Here is a 13,321-nt window from a genome sequence, read left to right as displayed (position 1 = left end):
AAAATCAAAGGTACATGTATTCATACATTAGGGGTTTGGGATCAGCTGAATCTTGTTGCTAGATTTTATATTCTGTCTTACCCTCATACTTAAGTTGTGCCCTGGAAACTCCATTTGCTGAGACTGGGTGCCATTTTCTGTTCTATTAAACTTCTGATCTCAATTTCTTCTCTGTCTTCCCCGCCCCCCCCCCCGCTAATGGACTCACTAGACCTGTTTCTTACAATGATTTCCACCCAATATTAATCCCCTGACTTTATGTTCTTCCTGTTAATCCCTGTCCTGTTTACCTCCTGGATGCCCTCTCCTTGTATACCTCTGGGTCTTCTTGCCTCCTCCAACAAATTTATCTGAAATTCTTATTTTTATGCTGCCAGAACTTGTCATCTTAGCCAGATCCAGTTCTGTTCATTTCTATAAATACCGGAACATCTAACATTATCTCTAATTTTTACAACAACCCTTTGCAACTCTTAAAATAAACAACAAACAAACAAACAAACAGCTCATACAAAAGTGGTTGTTGAACTATAATTTATATCCAAAAGGTGCCAGGACTCTAAAATCAGCACTCTTCTTGTTCTGTTTCCTTCATTTCTTATCACTCCTATTCTGTTTGACCTGCAAAACACTGACTCATATTGACAGTTTGAACCAAGCTGAATAACAAGGATTTATTTTTTTAATTATTTGTATTATTTGGTAGGTTACAGGGATTACTAAATGCTGTTGAGCAGAAAAGTAATAGGATCAAAATTGTGTTCTGGAAAGATTTACTCAGAGTAGATTGAGGATGAAGAGAAGCTGAGGGTAGCAAGATATTATAATAGTTCAGATCAGAGGTAATGAAGTCCTGACACAACTCAACAAACCATTAGGAAGTCAAAAGAGTAAAACAACTAACATTCAATGCTAGTGCCCTCTGGCACGAGTGAGAAGATAAGGAATGCCAATAGTAATTATGGGTTATCCTCAAATGATTATATTGTTGAAATCCATTAAAATATGCTGAGTTTAAGTTTTTATTTAGTGCATAATATAATAAAATATCCATGCAAATTATTTTAGGTGCTGGGAATAATCTTTGGTAAAAGCATTAGGAGTTCAAAGTATTGCTGAATAATTAAAGACTCTAGGTAAGCATTTATCTAGGTTTTTTTTTAAATTATCTATTTATTTTTATGGCCCTGTGGAATACATGCTATGGTTGTCTAATTAGTTGAGTACAGGACTCTAAGGTTGGTGAATCATTGCCATGAATGTTCATTTCTTTATATTTTTGCACAAATATTTCCTGTAACTTGGAATACCTTTGTCTCCCCTCTTCTTTTCCACTGACTACCTTATTGTATTATAAGATATAACTCAAATGCCAGCTCATCTATGAAACCTCTGATGACCCCAACAGGGAAATGCTTCTTTGGTGATTTCATTGTATATAGAAAATTGGCTTATATTTTGTAGAAGGGAAAAATATATTTCCTTCTATCCTTCTGAATTCTTATAAGATATCCTATAATAAAGGGTGTATTAATGAGAAAAATAATCAAAAAGAATTTTATTAATGTGTGTATCTAATGTAGGTACAAGAGAAAACCCAGGGAAAATAGTAACTTTGAGTTACTTTAGAATTCAGGATTAAATACTACCTTAATAGGGAAAGGGGAAGGAGGATGCAGTCTTCTTAGAACTTTTTTAGGAAAGATGAATGGGCCTTTAGAAGAATAGATGGGAAGTATGCATATGTTTATGACAAAGGTTGTCTGGGTGCAGTGTTGACTTCTAGTCTTCTTTCTTGTGGTAAGAGTCAATCTTCTCTGGTTGACGAAACTCCTTGGGACAAGATTTATGACAACTGAGTTTCTTTTGGAGGATCTGTCTTTAGGTAGGTAAGAATTCAGAGAAAGCCTCTCACCGTGTATCTGCTGTTTCCAAGTGCCCACAGCACAAAACAATCAAAGTGGCATATTTTGGGATGGCATGTCCCAAACTCCAAGAGTCATGTTTTGGGGAAACATATTCTGTTACCCTTCAATTTCCATTATTGTTCTTGCCTGGTTATATTTTACTTGCTATGTGTTTCCCCAGGAGGTTCAGTGATCTTTAAGAACATAGAAAGTGTTTTAGTTATCTTTATTTTTCACTTTGATTACCACTTATGAGCCTGAGGTCACTAATATGTCAGAGTAGAAGGTAGGAAGAAAATGGAAGTGAAAAAGAGAACTAACATTTCTGAACCTCCTGCATACTAAATATTTTTACAAGTAGCAAGCAATTTGTGGCCAGATTTTTTTCCTTAATATTTTGTGTAGCCAAAACGAATTCTGTCTTTGGATACCTTTGTCTATTGTAGGTGTCTAAAAGTCCCACAAATTTCTACTCTTTTATACTCATCTGGATTTGTTAATTTATGTGATCAACCTAGTTTCTAGGGTTGTTTGAGTTAGTGACCTTTGCTTTACATATATGTTATGATTTCACATACAGTCCTTAGAAACCTGCTTTATTATACCAGGTTTATAGATGAAGAAAGTGAGATTCTTCAATGCTAAAAATTTTTCCCAATATTGTTCTATTGATCTATCTAGGGGAGATTATTTTTTAAAAATGAAATCACCAATTCCAGGAATTTTTAACTAAAAGTTGAGGATTCAACTTCAACTAGAGAAGTAGAAGCTATTGCAATAATAAATTTCATTCCGGTTGATTGACATGCACAGTTAATGTGAGCTATCGGCTTCAGTGCTTAATGGCTAGCTATAAGGGAACCATGACCAGTGTGAAGATATGGAAAAATAGCTTAGTTACATGCCTTAGCTTTATAAAGAAAATTAAAAAGAATGGGTACATAAAAATAGTCTACACTTCATAGATGGTTTATCAGTAGTTACTGCTTCATAACATCTGAGATATGAATAGTGTCAGTTGTAGTGGCAATAGTTAGGTGCTCATGGAAAACATGATACTCTAAGAAACAACAGCATAATTAAAACATGGGGAGGAGTGAAGAGTATATTAGGTATCACTTAAAGTCAGATCATCTGTACTGATTGTCTTCATTTCGACAAGACAGGTTTGCTTCCAGAATCTACAGCTTTTCTGACAGCATTTAATTGAACTTAAAAATATATGACAGGGACCAAGTCCTCCCAAAGGTAAGAATCCATTTGTGCTGTTACTCCCAGGGAGGATTTTGATACTGGTACTGAAGCTGGTATGTGAGCTCAACAGAATGGAGTTCAATGACAACGTAGGAAATGAAGGCTGCTGCTATCCTTAAGACTGAAGGTCAAAAGCAAGATAAAAGGAGAAATATAAAGTACTATTTTCTTTTTAGGCTCAACTTTTGTTATAGCTAACCTAAATACAAAGTCTGTAACATATCTATAACTATGTCAATATTGGTAATCAGGGTCTCTGACCATATGCAGTAAAACATGGTAAAGTGTGTTTTTTTTTTAATCTCTTCATGGTTAACATATATTTTGTTTTCAAGGATAGAAATATTCATATTTAAGAAAATAAGCCATTTTTTAAGTGGTGATGATAATAAGTCATTTGGGATAGAAGTTCAGATACCTATTGAAATGAGTAGGCTAGAACGAAATATGAAAGTAGAAATCCATGATTTTTCTGTATTAAAAATTTAATAGCAGTTTGGAGAAAGAATAGAGTCATGAGGAAGATGGGAGAGATGAGGGGATTAATTTCAGAGAAGTACAATACTATGGATGTAGTAGTTTCAAACATGATGATTAATACCATAGTTCTATTAGAATATTTACATTGTAAATCTCCATATATTTTCAAAACCTTTGGGATATGTAGGTACTTCATACAAATGTCATGCCAGAGTGAAATATTTGTGGAAGAGGCTTGAAGATGACATTTCTGTAGATACCCTTAAGAACAGAATTACAATGTACTGGACTTCAATAAAATCCATAAACTAACATGATTAAGCAGGAGTGTAAGTCAAAGACAAAGAGGACCATAAGCCATAATGCTTTATTGCCTTGAGATTTTGCAGAAATTTTCAGAAGGTCATTGATATTCTATAATGTACAATGGCTTTCCAATTGATACTACCTAGAACTTTGGTGATACAAAGTAAAACTGAGTAAGAAAGAAAAAAAGAAAAAAGTCTTAATTTTTGTTGAAAAACACTGGAGGATGGACTATCCTTGAAGAGGAAGATGATCTAGGTTTCCTACACACTTAGGAAAGAATATCAAAATAGACTAATTAATTTCAGTAAATTTTCTGAGGTTTTCTTTTAGAATTCCAAATTGAAATGCAAAATGAATGATTAAGTCAATTGAAATGAAAGTTTTTTTCAAATTGGCAATAGTTAACTGTAATCAGTTAAAGAATGTATCAACAAATTAATTGATAGTCTAATCAGAAGTGAGTAAAAACTTTGGAATAAGGGCAGAGGGCAAAATATGCACGAGCAGACTAAAATACTGACATCAAAATACATCAATGGATAAAAATAGAAAGTGTTTTATCTCCTCTGCTTCTTTTAATAACAAGGATCAGATCAAGCAAAAGGCTTTCTTTGCTCTTCGGCTCCTTAAATCAGAGACTTCAAAGAATTAAGTCTCTGCTCACATCATTAAGTGATACAGGAGAAATCTAAGTGGGCATCAGCTTCAGAGACTCAGTGTCCCTTCGTCCTTGATCAGCTGGTGAGTCCTAATACTATTTGTCTCTGTCAAGCCTACACATCTCAGTACCTGCACTCTGGAGTCCTTGCTTGGTCCATGTTTCTGGGCTGAAGGGATGCTTTTCAGAGTATTGACTACTGTGAGCTTGACAAGTTTGCCCTTTTGACAAGGTGAGAAAGGTCATTATATCCACCAGTGGGATCCACAAAGCAATTCTTAAGGAGGTTTGAGCCAATATTTTTACAGTTGTACATCAGGGATATTTGAAACACAGACAAACCTTGTAAACAGTACAGATTTTTAAAAAAAAATTATTTTTAAAATACAGCTATCAACAGTGTTTGTCTTTTTAATTGCCCACAGCACTATGTCAGTAACACTAAATACGTGTTTTACTGATTTATATGAAAATGACAAAAATAATTACTGCATCTTAAGTGCAATTCTCAAGAGATATTCAGCTGAGAAATAGCATATATTAACAAAATGACTATTCACTGTCTAAGTTAACTCCTAAAACAGTTAAGAAATATAAGCAGAACAAGGTAGAAATTTTTTTCAGAACAGTTCTCAGAATAAAGTTAACTTTTCTCAATGATTATTGAAAGATGCTTAATCTTTGAAATAAAAAAAAAAAATTGAATCACTGACCTGGTCTTGACCCTCACTAGAAGATTCATAGTGTAATGAGAGAAAGAAAAAAGAGAGAGCAAAATTAAAATTATTTCATAATTCAGTTTTAAATTTTTTAAAAAGATTTTATTTATTTGACAGAGAGAGATCACAAGCAGGCAGAGAGGCAGGCAGAGAGAAGCAGGATCCATGCTGAGCAGAGAGCCTGATGCAGGGCTCCATCCCAGGACCCTGAGATCATGACCTGAGCCAAAGGCAGAGGCCCAACCCACTGAGCCACACAAGTGCCCCCAGCTTTAAATTATTAAAGGTATTTTGTTCTCTCTGTTGTCCCAAAAGTAAAGAGAATGCTTTAATTATCTTTTGTGGAAATCAAAGAACTGTGTCACTGAAATAAATTTAACCAATTTGGTTTAAGATATTTCACCATGATCCCAGGTGACTTGAGTAATGTCAGCATTATTTTTCTAATATACATGTTTTAATACACAAACAGCAATGTTTTCTAATGAATAACCTGGATCTTTGTAAGTTCCAGTGTTTCTTAAACCAGTCTTACCTGGTATGGTTGCATGGGGACTTTACATTTTTCAAAACACAGCTGTAGTTTCATTAGTATTACACAAAATTTGTGAAAAGTAACCAAGCCCCCCTCACCATTTTTTTCCACAGCAGGTTTGTAAATCTCTAGGGTACTTGCATTTGCTATGAAATATTGTAACAAGCACTCTTAAAGTAATTGAAGTGGAATACAGGAGAAATATTCTTTCCTACAATGTTTTCGGGAGACCTGGAGGAATGTAGTTTACTGATTTACTAATTTGGTAAATAAAGGAAGAACGTCCAGAATATTTGCTGAATATATCTATCAGTGGAAAAACCTTAGGAGAACCCTTGGATAAACAAATATGAAAACTCTTTCTGAGGTATTGTTAAGTGAATTGTATTATTTCTTCTCCTCTCTCTCTCTCTTCCTCCTCCTTGTTTTCTTCTTTAGAAATAAAATATTTATTTATTTAAGAGAGAAAGCAAGTGTGGGGAGAGTCAGAGGGAGAGAATCTTCAAGCAGACTCCCTACTGAGCATGGAGCCCAACTCAGGGCTCAGTCCCATAACCCATGAGATTAGGACCTGAGACGAAATCAAGGCTCGAATGCTTAACTGACTGAGCCACCCAGGTGCCCCTTTCTTGTTTTCTTTTGCCTCTTCCTCTTGCACTTCTCTCTTCTTCCTCCTTTCTTATGCTGTATCACCCTGGAAGCTATCCATGTACTGTGTACAAACAACATGTGTTCACATGGAAATCAAAATTGGTCTCATACTCTAAAGGACAGATCATAATGAATCTAGAAGATCATAAAAGAAAAATTTAAACTCAACTCCATGATCTCTTTCTTTCAAAATCATAACTCAGGCCTCTTCACAAAATTCATGTGGGTAATATATTATATTTTATTAGAAAATGTGTAATTTTGGAGTAAATACTTCTTTTAAAATGACTTTTGTTTCTTGACAAAAATCTCAAGGTCTTTAAAGACAAAGAGAGATATGGGATGATTCCACATTAAAGGTGATTATAGTAATATGATACTAAATGGAACCAGTAATCCCAGATTGGATCCTAAACCCCCAAATAGATACTCTAAAGGACTTTGTGGGGAGTTGGTGAAATTTGAATATATTTGCTATAATTAGATGATAATTTTGTGTCACTATTAATTGTATATTAATTTTTATATATTTTATACTTTATATTTTTATACTTTTATTTTTATGTAGGAGATGTTAGAGAATATCCTTATTTTCTAAAAAATATACACGAAACAGGATAAGCTGAAGATGGTGGAGTAGTAGGAGGACCATAGTCTTGCCTGATCCCTCAAACTGAGCTAGATAAATGTCAAATCATTGTGAATACTCAAGAAATTAATCTGAGGACTGACAAAATAAAGTGCACAACTAGAAGGAGAGAAGAGGACACATCATGGAAAGTAGAAGGTGCAGAGGCAAGATTTAGAGGAGAAGTGGATCATGGGTGCTGCAGAGGGAAGGGAGCCCTGGCTATGGAGATAGGAGAGAGAAAGGAGCACACAGGGAATCACACAAGGAAACCATTTCCCCAAGGCCACTGAGTGGGAAAATAAGAGGGGCCGATTTTCATGAGTTTTACAACCACAGGGCTCAAAGACTGGAGTTTTGGACATCTGTGGCATGGCAGGTGTGGAAGCCTGAGTGGCGATGCAGTGTTCCTGTGGAGAAGGAGGGCAGATAGTCGAGGGGGGCAGATGGTGTGATCTGAGGATTCCCTGGGACACACTGGGAGAAATGACTTCCCCTTCTTGGAATGTATCTGAGAGAGGTGGCATTGCTTCTTCAGAAACAAAGCAGTAAGCAGGCTGCCCCTGCCCCTCAGCATAAACTAACTTCAGTAAACAGCACAGCACCAATGGAAGCATAAACTGCTCACACCAAACCCCACCCATCTGTGCTTTGTAGGTTCCTATTTCTCAGGTAAGTATGCTTGAGAAACAGCACAGTGGGACCCACCCCCCGAAGACTAGCATAAACTGCCCCCCCCACCCAGCACACACATTTATTGACCATAGAGGGCTGCAAAGCTTCAGCTGTAGTGGAAATAGCATCAGGGTTCTTTTAACTAACAGATCAAAACACACCAAGTTAAAACTCTACACTCTAGCCTAGGTCCAAACATTTATCACTGCAGCAAAGAGAAACTCTATAGAAGACTGACCTGATGGGGAAATGCAGCCAAAACACATAAGCAGAGTGTACATAGCATACACTAGGGACCTTTCCTGAAGTGCCAGGCCTTGGACAGTATATGACTTCTTCTTTATAAGACCACTACTCTCAGGAGCAGGAAACATATGAGGCTTTCCTAACATAGGGAAGATGAGAGAGACCTAGACAAAATGCCAGGACAAAGGGATTTATCTCAAAAGAAAGAACAAGGAAAGGTCATGGCCAGGGATCTACTTGTAAGAGATATATGTAATATGCTTGATTAAAAATTTAAAGCAACAACTATAAGGATACTAACAGGGCTTGAGAAAAGCATATAAAAAATGAAGGAGTACCTCACCACAGAGATAAAAGATCTAAAAACCAGTCAGGCTGACATACAAAATGCTACAACTGAGATGTGAAACCAACTGGTTATAATGACCACAAAGATGGAAGAAACAGAGGAATGAATAAGTGATATAGAAGATAAAATTATGGAAAATAATGAAGCTGAAAAGAAAAAGGACAGAAAAATATGAGATCATGAATGTAGACTTAAAGAACTCAGCGAGGGGCGCCTGGGTGGCTCAGTGGGTTAAAGCCTCTGCCTTCAGCTCAGGTCATGATCCCCGGGTCCTGGGATCCAGCCCCGCATCGGGCTCTCTGCTCACAGCGGGGAGCCCGCTTCCCCCTCTCTCTCTGCCTGCCTCTCTGCCTACTTGTGATCTCTGTCTGTCAAATAAATAAAAAAAAAATCTTAAAAAAAAAAAAAACTCAGTGATTCCAGAAAGTGTAATAACATTTGTATCACAGAAGCCCCAGAAGAAGAGGAGGAAAATGGGGCAGAAGGTTTGTGGGAGGAAATTATAGCTGAAAACTTCCCTAATCTGGGAATGGAAACAGACATCCAAAACCAGGAGGAACAGAGAACTCCCAACAAAAACTCCCCCACTAAAAAAGGGAATTATAGGCTAATATCCCTGATGAACAAGGATGCAACATTTCTCAACAAAATATTAGCAAATTGAACCCAACAGTACATTAAAAAATTCATTCACCATGATCAAGTGTGATTTATTCCTGGGCTCCAAGGGTGGCTCAATATTTGCAAATAAATCAGCATGATAACCACATTAACAAAAGAAAAGCTAAGAACCATATGGTCCTCTCAATAGATGCAGAAAAAGTATTTGGCAAAGTATAGCATCCATTCTTGATAAAAACCTTCAACAACAAGTAGGAATAGAAAGAACATGTTTCAATTTCAACCTCACAAAGGCCATCTATAAAAGACCTATAGCTAATATAATCCTCATTGAAGAAAAAAAAAAAAAAAACAGAATTTCTCCTCTCTGGTCAGGAATAAGACAGAGATGTCCACTCTCACCACTGTTATTCAACTTAGTACTAGAAGTTCTAGCCTGAGTAATCAGGCAACAGAAAGAAATAAAAGGCATCCAAATCAGCAAGGAAGAAGTCAAAATTTCACTATTCACAGACAACATGATACTCTATGTAGAAAACCTGAAAGACTCAATGAAAAAATTGCTAAAACTGATACACAATCCAGTAAAATCACAGGATACCAGATCAATGTACAGAAATCTGTGGCATCTTTGTATACAAATAAAGAAACAGCAGAAAGTGAAACCAAGAAATCCATCCCATTTACAATTGGATCAAAAACAATAAGATACCTAGAAATAAGCCTAACAAAAAAGGTAACAGATCTGTACTCTGAAAACTATGGAATATTTATGAAAGATATTGAAGAGGACATAAAGAAATGGAAAATATTTCATGTTCATGGATTAGAAGAAAAAAAAATAATGTTACACTATCTATGTTACCTAAAGCAAACTACACATTTAATGCAATTCCTATCAAAATACCACCAGCATTTTTCACAGAGCTAGAACAAATGATCCTTAAATTTCTATGGATCTACAAAAGACCCCAAATAGCGAAAGTGATCATGAAAAAGAAAAGCAAAGCTGGAGGCATCACAATTCCATACTTCAAGTTATATTACAAAGCTGTAGTGATTAAGACAGTACTGTGTTGGTGCAAAAATAGACACATAGATCATTGGAATGGAATAGAAAACCCAGAAATGGACCCTCAAATCTATGTCAACAAATATTCAACAAAGTAAGAAAGAATATCTAATGGAAAAAAGACAGTTTCTTCAATAAATGGTGTTGGGAAAACTGGATAGCAACATGCACAAGAATGAAACTGGTCCACTTTCTTTTACCATACACAGAAATAAATTGAAAATGGATGAAAAACCTAATTGTGAGACAGAAAATCATGAAAATCCTAGAAGAGAATGCAGGCAGCAACCTCTTTTACTGTAACAACTTAAACATGTCTCCAGGGAAACAAAAGCAAAAATGAACTAATGAGACTTCATCAAGATGAAAAAGCTCCGCACAATAAAGAAAATAATCAACAAAACTAAAAGGTAACCTATGGAATGGGAAAAGATATTTGCAAATGAAATATCTAATAGAATATTAGTACCCCAAATCTCTAAAGAACTTATCAAACTCAACACCCCCAAAATAAATAGCCCAGTTAAGAAATGGGCAGAAGACAAAAATAGACATTTTTCCAAAGAATACATCCAGATTGCTAACAAATACATGAAAAAATGCTCTCACTATTCATCATCCAGGAAATACAAATCAAAAATACAGTAAGATATCACCTCATAGCTGTCAGAATGGCTAAAATTGACAACATAGGAGACAACAGGTGTTGGCAAGGATGTGGAGAAAGAGGTAGGAATACACCTATACTACTGGTAGGAATGCAAACTTATGCAGCCACTCTGGAGAATAGTATGGAGATTCCTTAAAAGTTAAAAAATAGAACTACCCTAAGATCCAGCAATTGCACTGCTTGGTATTTACCCAAAGGATACAAAAATTCTGATTCAAAAATATGCATCCTGATGTTTATAACAACATTATTAACAACATCCAAATTATGGAAAGAGCCCAAATATCTACTGACTGGTGAATAAAGAAGATATGGTATATGTATACAATGGAATATTACTTAGCCATTAAAATAATGAAATCTTGCCATCTGCAATGACGTGGACAGAGTTAGAGTGTATCAATCAGAAAAACACAAATACCATAAGATTTCACTCATATGTGGAATCTAAGAAATGAAACATATGAACATGATGGGGGGGAAGAAACAAGCAAACCATAAAACAGACTCTTAACTATAGAGAACAAGCTGAGGGTTGCCATAAGGGAGGTGGGCAGGGGGATGCATTAAATGAGTGATGGGCATTAAGGAGGGTGCTTGTGATAAACACCGGGTGTTGTACGTAAGTAATAAGTCACAAATTCTACTACTGAAACTAATTACACTATATGTTAACTAACTGGGATTTATTTATTTTTTAAAGATTTTATATATTTATTTGACAGAGAGAGATCACAAGTAGGCAGAGAGGCAGGCAGCAAGAGAGGGGGAAGCAGGCTCCCTGCTGAGCAGAGAGCCCAACATGGGGCTCAATCCAGGACCCTGAGATCATGACCTGAGCCAAAGGCAGAGGCTTAATCCACTGAACCACTCAGGAGCCCCAACTAACTGGAATTTAAATAAAAACTTATATGTATGCACTAAAGTATTTAGGGATAAAGGGGAACCACTTTTAATTTAATTACTTACAAATGGTCCAGCAGAAGGGAGATAAAAATAGAGGATAGATAGATAGATAGATAGATAGATAATAGATAGGCAGATGATAGATAGATAATAGAATTTATTCTTCCTAAATAGTGTATTTGTAAAGGGACATGCCATTAAAGAATCTATAAGGAGTAAGGTGTTATTTCAATGTGGTTTTGATTTGAATTTCCCTGATGGCTCATGATGATGAACATTTTTCATGCGTCTATTAGGCATTTGTATGTCATCTTTGGAGAAGTATCTGTTCATGTCTTCTGCCCATTTTTTGACTTGATTATTTGTTTTTTTGGGTAGTTGAGTTTGAGAAGTTCTTTTTAGATCTTGGATATCAGCCTTTTGTCTGTAGTGTCATTTGTGAATATCTTCTCCCATTCCATAGGTTACGTCCTTGTTTTTTCGACTGTTTCCTTCACTGCGCAGAAGGTTTTTTTGTTTTGTTTTGTTTTATCTTGATGAAGTCTCAAAACTTCATTTTCGCTTTTGTTTCCTTTGCCTTTGCTTGCAGATGTGTCCTGAAAGAACTTCCTGTGGCCAATGTCAAAGAGGTTATTGCCTAAGTTCTCCTCTAGGACTTTGATGGATTCCTGTCTCACATTAAGGTCTTTCATCTATTTTGAACTTATGTGTGTGGTGTAAGAGAATGGTCGAGTTTCTTTCTTCTATATACAGCTGTCCAATTTTTCCAACACCATTTATTGAAGAGACTATCTTTTTTCCATTGGATATTTTTCCTGCTTTATTGAAGATTATTTGACCATAGAATTGAGGGTCCATCCTCATCTGAGCTCTCTACTCTGTTCCATTGGTCTATGTGTCTTTTTCTGCCACGACCATCTTGTCTTGGTGATCACAACTTTGTAATATAGCTTGAAATCAGGCAACGTGAAGCCCCCAACTTTGTTTTTTCTTTTTCAACATTTTCTTGGTGATTCCAGATCTTTTCTGGTTCCATACAAATTTAAGGATTTTTTGTTCCAGCACTTTGAAAAATGCCAATGGTAATTTGATCAGGATGACGTTGAAAGTATAGATTGCTCTGGGCAGCATAGACATTTTAACAATGTTTATTCTTCCCATCCATGAGCATGGAATGTTTTTCCATCTCTTTGTGTCTTCTTCAATTTCTTTCAAGAGTGTTCTGTAGTTCCTATAGTATAGATCTTTTAGCTCTTTGGTTAGGTTTATTCTAAGATATCTTATGGTTTTTGGTGCTATTGTAAATGGAAACAATTCTCTAATTTCTCTTTCTATAGTTTCATTGTTAGTGTATAAGAAAGCAACAGCTTTCTGTGCATTGATTTTGTATCCTGCCACATTAGAATGGCAAAAATTGACAAGGCAAGAAACAACAAATGTTGGAGATGATGTGAAGAAAGGGGAACCGTCTTACACTGTTGGTGGGAATATAAGTTGGTGCAGCCACTTTGGAAAACAGTGTGGAGATTCCTCAAAAAATTAAAAATGGAGCTTCCCAATGACTCAGCATTCTGCTACTGGGTATTTACCCCTAAGATACAGATGTAGTTGAAAGAAGAGCCAAGTGCACCCCAACATTCA

Source organism: Enhydra lutris, unplaced genomic scaffold (genome assembly GCF_002288905.1).
Source record: "Enhydra lutris kenyoni isolate GAN:26980312 unplaced genomic scaffold, ASM228890v2 scaffoldscaffold63, whole genome shotgun sequence".
In the NCBI taxonomy this organism is placed as follows: Eukaryota; Metazoa; Chordata; class Mammalia; order Carnivora; family Mustelidae; genus Enhydra; species Enhydra lutris.
This window is presented reverse-complemented; position numbering follows the sequence as displayed.